Genomic DNA, 14,202 nt, shown 5'->3' on the forward strand with positions numbered 1-14,202 from the left:
TGCAGAAACAACTTGATCACTTGACATACATTCTTGAGAAGAATAATATCAGTATTCCTGAGTCTATCAAACAAAGTTCTAATGAAAGGTCTAACAAGGAAAAAGAAAACAGCAAGGGGAAAGGAAAGGACAAGGCCCTTTTTGCAGTTGCTTCCTCACCATCCACTTGGGTTCTTGATTCAAGTGCTTCACACCACATGGCTTCATCTAAGGAAGAACTGGCATCCTTGGAGCCGTGTACTATGCCTTCTATTTTGATGGGTGATAACACTCTTGTTGAGGTGTGTGGGAGAGGGTCTGTTGATGTGGGGGTTGGCACATTCCATGATTTTCCTTGTATACCCTCATTGTCAACTAATCTCCTATCGGTATACCAGATCACTCACACAAGTTTGAGCAAGCGGGTTGAGTTCACTCCTAGTTCAATGAAGATATGTGAGTTGCACAATGATTCTACAATTGCAGTTGGGAGAGCAGATCATCAGTCACGACTCTATATGTTTTCTCACTTTGTTCTTGATCCTCCTTTGACTGTTTTGCTCACTCACTTTAATGATGTGAGTAGATTATGGCATGAGCGGGTTGGCCATCTTAACTTCCACTACTTGCATCAGCTTAACCAGCAAAGCATGGTCACAGGGTTGCCTTCTAGCTTGACATTGGAGTCACTTGGAATACATGATAGATCTTCTGATGGGTCAGATTCACTTGAGCAGTCTTCTACCTCCACTTTTGATGCAGAGAGTGATTCAGAGGACTCACCTCCTTCCTCTCCTAGTCATCATTCACAAGTTGATGATTCTCCTCTAGATTCTCCATCTTTTGGTCCACTTTGAGCTAGACAGACCTTGCAGTTTGCAGGTGATTGGGTTGGGGATCCATCAGACACCAAGCAGACTCGTTCACAATTCTAGGATGCTCTACATATCTTCATTGCTACTGCCTCAAATCCACAGTCCTTTCATGAGGCTTCTGGTATTTCTAAGTGGGATACAGCTATGCAAGAAGAGTATAGTTCCTTGAGGAGGAACCAGACTTGGGATCTTGTCCCTTTTTCTAAGGGAAGAAAAATTGTTCGATGTAAGTGTATCTATCGGACAAAATTTGCAAGCTTTGTTGGGGGTATGGAATGCTTCATCTTTTGGGGAGGCCACTTCCTCTCACTTGGAGTCCTAATTTTCTTTGGGGAGTCTCTTTTCTCTCTTTTGGGGGAATTTTATGTACATGGGTATCTCATCAGGCTTGACTTGTCAGGACCCATTTCTACATCCACCTAAGCTTCGCTTATGGGGGGGGTGTTAGTGTAGTTTTTTATTTTTCCTATTTTGCTAGGTATTTCCTACACTTTTAATAATTTCGCTTAAGTTAATAAAGCATGTCTTATTAGGTGAATGGTTGTGAGGTGTCACCTTCCTACATGTGAGCATCCATTAGCTATCTTGGAAAGATAATTTGCTATCTTTAGTCTGATAAATGGTTGCTCCTCATTGGTTGGTGTTGCCACCTCCTCCCTCTTCCTAGCCTATATAAGCATTCTACCTAGCTTGTATTTGCATCTCTTGTTTTTGCATTCTCTTAATGCTATTTTGCTTCCAGCATTTGCATTACTCTCTTGGAGACTAACTCTATGATGTTATTTTGATTTTGTATCATTTGCATTCATAGTTTAGATATTTATTCTTTGCACTAGTTTTCTGAGTTATTAATCTTTTCATATTCTAACACTTGTTTTTGGGATGATTACTGGTGTGGTCACTTGAGCATTGGCAGTTTGATGGGGATGTACTAAGGCTTTGCTGTCTCAAAGATAGAGGGTTAAGGTAGGAATTATATGCAAGTGAGCATGGAGGGTTGTGTTTTGCACTGGGATGGAAGCAGCATAAGATGCTCCCTTGATCTGATATTTTTTGTACCTTTTAACTCACTGAAATTTAATCAAACAGTGTTCTTGCAAGCTGTTTACTGAGTTTCTGATTTGTTCCCGATTGCATTACTTAGAAATTTTCAGATTTCATTCAATATAGAAAACAATACGTAATAAATAATTGCAATAGAAGACTAAATGCTGAAAATACATAAGTTCATTCAAACTTCATAGACATTGTTCAAGCATTACAAATCAGATTCAACAGCATTGCAGACCCAGAAACTGTCTTCAAAACTTAGTTATGACTTCCTAAGTCTTTCAACAGCCCTAATGACGCCCAAAAGAAACTAATATCTCGACATTAGCTTGCAGATTTAAAACTCCAGGCAGTATGACTAACAGGCGTCAGCAGTAGAAGTCCTCCAAGTTACAGCTTCAGGCCCTATATACCCTCAAACGCCAAGTCCAGGAATCCCACACCAAGCATAAATGTAAATGCAGCAATAAGAAGAAGCACTGCCTAGGCCAGAAGTACATGGTCAGTATAACTATAAATATGCAGCTACAGCAATATGAATGTGGTACAGCCAGGCATTAGTACACAGACAGAGATATCTTCAAGACCTTCAATGCACAGATCTGAAGAACTTCAACTCCATAACTGAAAAACATATCAAGGGTGTATTGTTTGTTACCTGGAAATAGTAACCAATGACTTTGCAAACTGTGTCACTTAGTGACCCTCCTGGCTGTGTCTTTCAACAATGAGGAGAATGGGATTCATGAGGGATTTTGTACTCACAAACCCTATAACTCTCCAACATTTCATAGGCTTTTCATTTTATCCAGTACGCATGAAAGTGAACTCTTTGAAGCCTTTTATAACTCTCTGATAGAGCTCAACCACTCATCTTACCAATGTGGGATAAAGAAACATAACTCCCTATTTACATTTTATGTATCAAATGTGTTATTTAATAAGGGGGCCTTTATTACAGAAATATTTCCCGCTTAACTATTGTCCCACGTTAACTAGGTTAAATATGTATTTTAATTTTATTTATGCATAAATAAATCATACCAATGATATGAAATGTCCTACCAATATTAACCATTAACCATGAACATGACTGTCATTGATGATCTTAGCCCTACCCAGAAAACTTAATGTAATATAAATAGTAAGTGTGTCATACTATATCCAGACACATCAGATTAAAGAGTAACAAAAAGTGCCTAGGCCCAATGGCCTCAAAGTCTCTTAAATTTCCTAATTAGCCTAAGAGACCATGGAGAAATAGTCTAATGACAAACTCATACAATATATGCTAGAAAGGGGATATTACAGTCTGCTAGAAAGGGGATATTACAGTCTGCCCTCCCCAATATTGCTTGTCCTTGAGAAATTTCAACTCTGAATGCTACAAGATCTATTCACTCTGCCATGTAGCATCTTTCACTCTTAGGATCCTCTATTGGACTAGGAACTCCTTGATGCTTCTCTTTCGAAGTGGCCTTTCCCTGGTATCTATGATAGTAACTCTGTTGATAGCATCACATTGTGATGCTAAGTCTTCTTGAGCCTGGGAATATGAAATACATTATGGAAATTACTATTGGTTGGTAACTCTAGCTAATAGGCTGCCTCCCAATGCATCGTGAAACTTTGAATGGAACATAAAATGTGGATTGAGTTTCTTAGCACCAGTTTTCTTTAGTGAAGATTGTCTATGAGGTTGGAGTCTCAGATAAACCAGATCTCCCACCTCAAAGTTTTGCTCAACCTTATGTTGATGAACGTACAACTTCTATTGGTATTGCATATGCTAGATATTCTCCTTCAACACCTTCAGGTTGATGCAAGAGCATCTCGGGTTTGGAGCAATCTAGCGTCAACCAAAAATATTATGTTTCCAATTCATGCCACTTTGCTAGTTTGTACAATCTGGGAGATCAATCCTTCAATTCTTCATATTATGGAGTTACCTTTTGCAATAATCGAAGTATATTCGAGACCTATTTTGGATTATGTTCCTAGGTTCGCAACTTATTTGGATCTATGTTGCTTGAGTTATGAATTGTTCTCTCTCGGGTAGCATGCTCTTATCTATTTTTGGTCTTAGTGGTGGAATTTGGATTTGTGATGGAGATCTACAGGTTGTGATCTTCAGTGACGCGTTTAACTAGGCTATTGGATCATGTGAGGACCTAAAACAGAAATCACGACCTCTAAAACGGTTTATGCCACGAGTTCCTTATGATTTAGGATTAGACCTATTTGTTGTATTACGTTTCCTGTTATTGGGGGATGTTACTGTTGATGCGAGTTAGTATCACTTACATAACATATTAGGATTTGAATATTCGATATGGGATATCAAACATGCAACTCCTCTCTTGAAAAGTTAATGCTCATGAGACATGAGTATAACTCCAATGTTCCTTACACCATTGGATACTCGCTCAATTTTATCGATGTGATTCGCTGGTAATCACGTAGGCGGTCTTACGCTATTTATTCAAGGATGACTTGGACTTTGGTGGAATGAAGGTGATGGTGATTCGGTTTGTGAAATGTACGAAGGCAGATAATGTTGATGGTGGTGATAAGGTAGGATGGGTCTGTCAGTGATGATGTTGATGGGAAAGCGATGGTCATGGAAGTTGAATGGATGTGTTTCGATATTTGACTAACTTTCCTAACTTCCTTCTCTACTCACTAGCTTCGACTATCCAGCTACTCACTATTCTACTCCTACTCCTATGAATGGAAGGTTAGCAAATGGACGGGAATCGAACCTAATGAGAGCTGATCAGTGGCCTCACTTCCACAGGTGCAATGATTTGAAGGAATAATAAACTAGTTTACCACACAAAGCTTCCCAACTAGCAGCTAGGATGCTAGTGGCCTAGTATTGACCCCTATCAAACATTTAACAATGCTACCATACAACTATCCACCTACTTTACTTTCACTCAAACAACTTAAACAACTTGAAATGAAATTTACTTCAACAACTTGAAAGAAATCTAACTATGTGGAAGTAGAAAACATGTAATAACACCCAATGTTCTTAATCAAAATGCAAATCGCAACAATGAAGAAGAGAGCAGTTTTGGTATTATCTTCGCAACAATTTCTCCAACACTTTACAAATGAGAGCAAATGGCCTTTTATAAGGGCCAAAAATACAACGGACGGTGGAGATCAAAACAAGATCAACGATCCAGATTGGATCCTCAAAACCCTAATTAGGGTTGCTACCCCATCGGCCAATGAGAAGTTGCCACCTCATCAATGGACCGATGAAAAAAGTGCAAAAAGTGGCAACCAATGAGAAGGCACCAAAATGGTGGCCAATCAGAAATAGACACTTGTCCTATTCTAGAAGAAAGAGAAATTTTCCACTTGGGCTTACATCAGATGATCTTCTAATATAACTCTTCCCTTTTCTTTCATTTTCTTAGCTAAGGCAATGAACTTAGCTAGCCTTTCGTTAACTTCTTCCATAGGAGGACAAGGTGTGTGCTTCGCCCTGAGTTCTGCTGACTTCGCCATGCTGCTCGCTGCTTGTAGTATCCTTTCGTGATCCTTCTCATATTCCTTCGCAAATCCAATAAAAGCATTGAGAGAGGAAAGGGTGCCCAAATGCTTTTTCTTGATAGCAACTTTTCCTAACTCATGCAACTTCGATCCAAAATCTATCTCGTTTACATCCTCTTTGCCAAGGGGGATTGTCCTTCCTTTAGTCTGTCCTTCATCCATATCATGTCCACTGTACCGATATTGGTGTCGGTTATTCTCTTCATTTTCGAGAAGAAGGGCGTTTTGGGCATCATATCCTCTTTGTCTTTCTTAGTGTTTGCCCGCTTGGGATTCTTACTCGCACTAAGATCCGCCATGCTCGTCGCCCTATTATAGGATGGTAGATTGGTGGACCAAAAGGTAAGAAAAACCAAGAGGAGCAATCCTTAGACTAGAACGAAAGAAGGATGTTAGCTTAAGGACCCCTTGCAACTCTAGATGATGAAAATTCACCTTAACCAATAATCTTACAGCGACTTTTCGGAACCTAGGACAAAACCTCAAGAACTCCAAATCCCTTTGCAAATTAGAAATTTAAACCTCTAAAACTATCCAACACTTGCCCAACAAAGAAAAATCAAACCTTCATATGCATCCCTTCTCCCAACAAAATTGCCAAATCTGATATAAAAAATGCAGTCCTAAATAGGGAAAAAAATCAGACCTTCACCATGAATTGTCCATGTCACAAAATCAGATCTGCCTCAAGAAAATGCCAAGAGTGGAAAGTTCTGCCCTTGTCTTAATTCGCCCAAGCATGGAAGTCCTCAATTCGCCCAAAAATGTCACCTAAGGCACAAATCGCAGCCCACAAAAGGAGAACAAATCACTAAACTCTACAAAAATCTGCCCTCAAAGGAAATCGCCAGGCCTGAAAATGGCCAAATGCAAGCAAAATCGCCCAACAAATGCAAGAAAACTGCCTTCCACAAAATCACCAAGCATGGAAAAATCTGCTCCTTAAGGAAATTCGCTCAACAAAGGAGAGGAAGAAATGAATTGTGAAAAAGAAATGGGCGAGAGGTCTCCTTTATACCCAATTTCTATTCCCTCTAAGCTGGCCGACTTGGTTCTGGAGGAGACAAAAAAACAAAAATTAAATCAAGTCATGGCCCATAATTAAATACCTAGCTCAAAATTTAATTTTGCCAAAAGGAAAATTGCACTTTTAAATTGCCATTTAGCTCCAAATTGCAAAAAGAAATTAAATAATGCCTTGAGGGTGTTAAATATTTCCATTTAATGAGGGTTTAGTAATTAATATGTCATTAAATTTGGATTTTGGCTAACCAAAAGCCATTTTTTCAATATTAAATTACCAATTTCGTTAAAGGCAAAAAGTTTTCAAGGCAATTTTAATCTATTAAAACCAATTTTTTGCAATTTCTCTCTAAATCGATTTTGCTATGCCAATAAAAATAAAATAAAATTGCATCTAGAACCAAAAATCGATTTTTTGCAATTTAGCTCCATTTCAACAAAATTAAAATTTTCACCAAAGAAAAATTTGAGATTTTCCAAAACTTAAGTCTAGCAAAAAAATTTCTTTTGAAAGATTTTTTAAATTTACGCATTTATATCCAAATTTTCAAAAGAAAACATCTAAGTACAAATTTACAATTTTATCCTGCCAAATATTGCTCTTCAAAATTTTGTTCGGCCTAAGGATGAAATTGGTTGCTCTGGAAAATCAAGTTGAAACCGGGTGAAAATAAGCTAAGCCTCCCCACATTTGTCCTAAAGGTGCCAAGGCGTGAAATTTTCAAAACTCAAAAATTTTAGACAATCCAAAAATTTGCCGAGGCGATTAAGAAAAGGGGGGTCCCCAAAGAATTTGGAGCGATGATGTGAAAAACTCACAACATCTAGCATCAACAGTTACCAATCTTAAGGTTGATCTGTATGTTGTGATGCCTATACATGTGATGTAATGGATCTCTTGAGTGGGAGTAATCTTGTGGTAGAAGTTATAGTAGGAAGATTGAATTCAATATCAACATCCAAAGTTTCTCGAGCAATTAGACTTATTGGCCTGACGTGTAGTTAGGCATGTGTATTACCAACTAAATATGATTCAATTTCCTATTTGTTGTTTTGTTGTGTTCACTTTTTATGCACACTTGGACGGATCTCATTGAGGTCCCTCCATCTAAGGATAAGGTTTGTGTTCTTGTGGAATTGAGTTGCTAAACCAGAAGTGGAGAAGCCATAGTTGATTTGTTGTGGGGTGGAAAAATTGAGATCTGACCTACAATTGCAGAGGGTAGCAAAATGGTTCATGGAAGGAGAGATGTAGATCCTGCAGTTATGAATATGTTGAGACAAATTACTGCTAGACTTGAAGCAGTAGAAATTGCCCAAAGAAGAGGAAGACCTTTAAAGATGTGAGTGATGAAAAGACTAAGGAAGCAGTTGCAGGGGATGTTGAACCTGTACTTGAGCAAGGGGATGAAAGATTCCTAAGAGCCCGAATTAGAGATAATGCAAGATCACATTTCAATTTTCCTAAATATGATGGTAAGCTAGATTCAGATGAATTGCTTGATTAATTACTAAGACGGAAAAGTATTTTGACTATAAAGGTACAAATGCAAATAAGGTGGTGAAAATTGCTAGCACTAAGTTGAGGACATGCATTACTATGGTGGGAATATTTGCAAATAGATAGACAAAAGCGAGGAACGGAAAAAATCAAGTCATGGGACAAGATGGTGAATAAGTTGAAGAGTAAATTCTTGCCTGGTGATTATCAAGTTAGTTTGTTGACGAAGATGCAGTTTGTTGACAAAGATGCAGAATTTAAAGAAAAAAGAATTTACTATAAAGGAGTATACCAAAAAAATTTATAGGTTGGATATCCAATCTACACATATGGAAGATTTCATTGAGAGAATTGCAAGATACCTAAATGGTTTAAGGACATCTATACATTATGAGATTAGTTTGGTTAAGATGGAAAATATTGAAGAAGCTGCCAATTTGCCATAAAGGTTGAGGAGACATTGAACAAGAGAAAAGAACATAGACAAAGTGGAAGAGGTGGCAGATTTCAAAGAGGCAGGACATTTACCAAAGGAGCAAGATCTTGTTCAGATCTGAGCAAAGGAAAATCAGAATGGAAAGATGAAAGTTCATACTGAGGAAGACGAGGTTACCCTACAAATAATAAGTATAGATAAGATAAAGAGAAATTTATCAATGGCCAATAAGTGACCACAGAACGGATCAAAGGAACTGAGGGAACCACAAGAAAGAAATCCAATAGCAAGAGCACCAAAGGGTGACTAGAAACAACAAGAAAAGAGAAAAGGAAAGAACTAAGAAGAGAAGATAGGAGTTTTCTTAAGGGAACATGTTTCAAATATGGAGAAAAAGGTCATAGAGCATGAGTGCACATGAGGAAATTCAAGCAAGAAGACAATAATAGTAGCAGGAATGTATTCCACTCTTGGACAGACTAATCAAGGACCTTGCTGTGACATATTAACATTCCTTTATGATGAAAACATTCTAAAAATAAATTCACCCATCAAAGTTGGAGGAAGAAGGACCAGGTAGGTAAGAGGTATAGGATTGATCTCCAAGACAAGAGGGATATGTTTCCCTCTTGGGTTTAGACTAGCCAAGCTATGGAACCTCGCTACAATGTCATAACATTCCAGTATAGTATAGCACCTAGGCATGATGACAAAAGGAAACCACCCATTTAAGTCACTTTGGGGAAAGCTATTGGGCTAAGGGTTGAGGCTCTTGTAATATCCCTTGCCCAAACTAACTGATTTTAGCTCAAGGAATATTGTCAAACACTTGTGTGCTACCTTTCAATGCTAAGAAATTTAAAATGTTCGCAAATGATATTAAAATGCCTCTTACAATGCACTAATATACAAATGCAGTTCTTTTGGTATTTTCAATGCATATACATGGAAACTAGGTATGGAATGCATACCTACAGCCAACTGACATTTTGACAAACAATTGACATACAACTATTATGCTGATCATATATGCTATTAAATGGGCATTTTGTCAAACAAATGGTATGCAACATGTATTTGCTTTATTGAATTTATTCTCATGTACAATGTTTCTATAAATTTGCCAAGACAAATGGGCTTACAATAAATGACTAAAGTAATGCCAAAATCTGATTCTGAATTATCATAGCAAAATCATATGCCTAAATATTACAATGTTAACTACTAATAGTTGCAAGAGGAACCTGATAATAGTGATGCCCAAGAATAGAGATGAATCAAGCATAAGTACTATAGCGCGGCATCATTCTTACGTATTGTAGCAGCCAACAAAAATGTATTCTCCAATTTAAGCACAAATGGAACTCCTGAATTGAAGCTCTCCTGAATACCAAATTGAGTGGATATTTCACCACCTCAAATGGTTGCAACACTGAAGAGTTGACGTTCTCCAAAGGCTAACTAAAATTAGAAAAGTTAGTGTCTTCTCCCAAGCTCCTATCAAATGCAGTTCACAATAATCAAATGATTTAACAATGAAGCTCTCACCTCTATTTATTCTTTTCCTTCACCCTTCTAAAAAGAAATAAAATATTATTTAATTGCATTCTCTAGAAGCTTCCCACTTTCCAATACAATAATTAATTGTATTTCTAGAAAATGTACTCTCTAGAAGCTTCTCCTTTGCAATACAATAATTAATTGTGCTTCTAGAAAATTAAAATAATTAAATATAAAGTCACATTTTAATTTTAATTTTTTTAATGACTTTACAAGAAATTAATTTAATCAATTTCTCCTTATTTCTTCACTTAGCCTTCGGAGAATGTAAAGGTTAAGAACTCCACTGAGATGCTAAAAAGATGGGGACATTACAGTCCGCTCTCCTTGAAATTGCTTGTCCTCAAGCAACTTCAAGTCCAGATGCTGCAAAATCTCCTCATTCTCCCATGTCGCATCCTCTACTGGCAGGTCTTTCCATTTCACCAAATACTCCCTTATAGTATGCTGCCTCAAGTTCATTTCCCTGAAATCAATGATAGCCTCTAGCACCAATACCAATTTTCCCTCATCATCCAAGGGTGGAAGCACTGTAGAAGGAACAATATGATGTCCTAGCGCCTTCTTGAGGCGTGACACATGAAAAACGTTGTGCACCTTGCTCTCTACCGACAAATCTAACTCATAAGCCACCTCTCCCACTTTCCTAATAATCCTGAATGGACCATAATATCGTGGCTTAAGTTTCTCAGCACCACTCTTCTTGAGAGTGGATTGATGGTAAGGCTACAACATAAGATACACCATATCTCCAACCTCAAAAGTTCGCTCAGTCCTCTTCTGGTCTGCATACTGCTTCTACTGATTATGTACCTTGGTTATATTATCCTTGAGAGTCTTAACAATGTCTTGACTCTCCTGTAACAAATCACGTGCATTGGGCACTCTACTGTCACTTAAAAAAAAATTCATAAAATTGGGTGCCTCATACCCATATAGGGCCGTAAAGGGTGACATCTGAATAGACATGTGATAAGTGGTATTGTAGCAATACTCATAGAGATAAATCCACTTTACCCATGCCTTTTGTTGCCCTGCTATATAATTTCTAAGATATCCCTCCACCCATTTATTCACTATCTCTATCTGACCATCTGTCTAAGGGTGGTAGCTAGTACTCGGAGTGAGCTTTGTCACACATACCCTGAATAGCTCCTGCCAAAAGTGACTCATAAACCTGTTGTCTCTGTCACTCACAATGCTCCGAGGTAAGCCATGTAATCTGAATATCTTCTTGAAGAACAACTCTACCACCTATGTAGCAACGTATGTAGCGGTGATCAGAAAGAAGTGTGCAAACCTTATAAGGCAATCCACAACCACATATATGCAATCCCTGCCTTGGGCTTTAGGCAGTCCTGTGATGAAGTCCATAGATAAACACTCCCACTTCCTATCAGGAATCGGAAGTGGCTGAAGTAAACCGGCTGGATAGAAGTGTTTCTGCTTATTCTACTGGTAGGTGGGACACTCCCTAACATACTGAAGTACCTATACTTTGAGCCTTTTCCATGTGAAGCACTCTTTAATCTACCATTACACTTTGTAGAAACCAAGATGTCCTACGATAGGTGAATCATGAAAAGATTTTTGAACCATCCTCCTCACTATTGAGCCTAGAACCAAAAATATTCACCTTTTGTAAATGATGAGCTCATTCACAAGGGTGTATCTGCTGTCCTCAATAGTTCCATTTATGAATCTGGTTGTCCACGTATACTTTGCATACTCTACAAGGATCAAGAGTCTCCAATCCTTTGATATATTTGTCAATAAGCTCAAATGGGGCCTACGTGATAAAGCATCAGCAATTACATTCTATGTCCCCTTAAAATATGTAATATCAAAGTCATAGAACTATAACTTGCTCACCCATTCTTCTGCCTATCATTGAGATCTCGCTGCCCCAAAAAGTGTTTTACACTATTATGATCGGTTTTGATACAAAATTTGCTACCTACCAAATATTGCGTGAATTTAGCCAAAGCATGCATAATGGCTAACATCTCCTTATCATATATGCTGAAGCTCCGCTCTGGCCCTCTTAATTTCTTGCTCTCATAAGCAATAGGGTGCTTCTCCTACATAAGCACCGCTCCAATGCCCTCTCTAGAAGCATCACAGTGTAGCTCAAAAGGTTTGTTGAAATCTAGTAACGCTAACACTAGACAGGAAGTCATTAACTCCTTAAATTTCTCAAAACACTCTTGTACCTTAGGAGTCCACAAGAAAGCTCCCTTTCTCATCAAATCTGTCAAGGGTGTTGCATGCCTGGAATATCCATCCACAAACCTCCTGTAGAAACAACATAATCCCAAAAAGCACCTCAATTGTGTGAGGTTCACTGGTGAAGGCCACTCGACAATGGCACAAATCTTTTCAGGATCAATGTGTATGCCTTCTGCACTGATGATGTGAGCCCAAATACAACAACTCTGTCATATCCAAATCACATTTCAACTCCTTTGCATACAAGGACCCTGCCCAATATATCCAACACCGTGTCAGGGTGAACCAAGTGCTCCTCCCAAGATTTATTGTACACCAAGATATCATCGAAGAAGACAAAATTTTCTCAACTGAGGATGGAAAACCCTATTCATTGTTGCCTAAAAAGTAGCAGATGCGTTAGTTAACCCAAATGTCATAACTACAAACTCAAAATGGCCACAATGACATCTAAAGGTTGTCTTCTCGATGTCCTACTCTCTAATTCTGATCTAGTGATAACCTGATCTCAAATCTAGTTTTGAAAAGAAGCAAGCTCCATGAAGCTCATCTATCAACTTATCGATCCTGGGAATGGGGTACTTATTTTTAATTGTCTTCCTATCGAACACCCTGTAATCAATGCACATCCTCAATGTCCCATCCTTCTTCACCAACACCACCGAAGAAGCGAAAGGAGACTTACTTGGTCTAATGTGGCCCATAGCAAGTAACTCCTTTATGGTTTTTTTAATTTCATCCTTCAACCTCTTCAGATACCTGTAAGGTGTAATCATGATGGGCTTAGCCCCCTCCTCTAACTCAATGATGTGCTCAATACCCTTGTCTGGTGGTCTACCTAGTGGAATGTCACTAAACACCTTAGAGTGTTAAACTCTAAGCTTCTAAATATCAGAAGGATATTTAGTCTTCTACTATCCCTCTTGTGATGGCATTAACATGCACTCTGCTGCCCACTCTGCCTGACCATGTCGAATCAATCTAGCCATCCTCCAAAAAGAGACCATTCTAAAATCACTATCCCTGATTGCCTTAAGAATTTGTGTCTTCCCATTCACTTTAAACCTCATCTCCATCTCTTGAGATTAAGAGTGAATCCACCAATACCATGTAACCAACTCATCCCAAGGACTATATCTGTATGTCCCATAGGCACCCTTAAAGGCATAATTATTAACTTCCAATGGGAGTCCAATGATCTTACGATCATAATTGAGGACATAGCCATCAGCTACCCTCACTCTAATTCCCCCAAACTCCTCTGTTTGTATGCCACGCTTCTCCACCAACCTAGCATCAATGAAATTATGAGTGGCACCAGTATCAACCAAAGTTATAACTCGCTACATAGCAAGTACTCCTCTCATTCGAAATGATCCTTCCTACTTAATACTAGTGAGACGAGCTTCCCTAAGTTGACCATCTCGTTCCCCATCCTTGGACTCCATTTTAGACAAGTTTTCAGCCTTGTCTTACTTTTTTCCACCATCAATTTCCTCTATATCAGACTGCTGCTCTGAATTATCTGATTCTAATTCCTCATAGTATGCCCACATAACTCTGGTAGCTTTTCCCTTTGGTCTACGAGGAAGGTCATGGTTTGCATCATAGGATCCCTTACAATAGAAACATATTTTTTTCTTCCTCAAATCATTTAATGCTTCCCTGTCAAAAAGTGCTGAAGTTTTATCTTTAGAATCATTTTTAAAATCAGTCCCCTCTGGTTTTGTATTAAATAGTTTGTTATCCTTACTAGAAGATGCTCCTTTGGACTGAAATTTGTTTGTTGGGACTGCATGTTCCATACTTCTTGCCTTTTTCATAGCTTCCTATAAAGAAATGGGATCAAATGCCTTTATCTAACCTCTTAGTGGTTCGGATAGGCCCTCGATGAAAAGAACTATCAATCTACGCTCTGAAATGTTTGGCACCATGACTACCAACCGCTAGAATCCACCAATGAAATACTCCAAGTTGCCTGT

General features: G+C 38.4%; 1 protein-coding gene and 1 long non-coding RNA gene across 3 annotated transcripts in view; both read right to left on the minus strand.

Annotated features, from left to right (window-relative positions):
- LOC149547534 (alcohol dehydrogenase-like 6) overlaps positions 1-14,202 on the minus strand; it is a 116,055-nt gene that overhangs the window by 18,027 nt on the left and 83,826 nt on the right. The window lies entirely within an intron of this gene.
- Positions 6,174-6,528, minus strand: LOC149547535 (uncharacterized). Its single transcript, XR_016353878.1, has 2 exons — positions 6,490-6,528; positions 6,174-6,242 (listed from the first exon to the last, which is right to left on the minus strand). It is a non-coding gene; the product is annotated as an uncharacterized LOC149547535 (long non-coding RNA).

This window comes from Cupressus sempervirens, chromosome 7 (genome assembly GCF_028749045.1).
Source record: "Cupressus sempervirens isolate cs-2001-9-10 chromosome 7, ASM2874904v1, whole genome shotgun sequence".
NCBI lineage: Eukaryota > Viridiplantae > Streptophyta > Pinopsida > Cupressales > Cupressaceae > Cupressus > Cupressus sempervirens.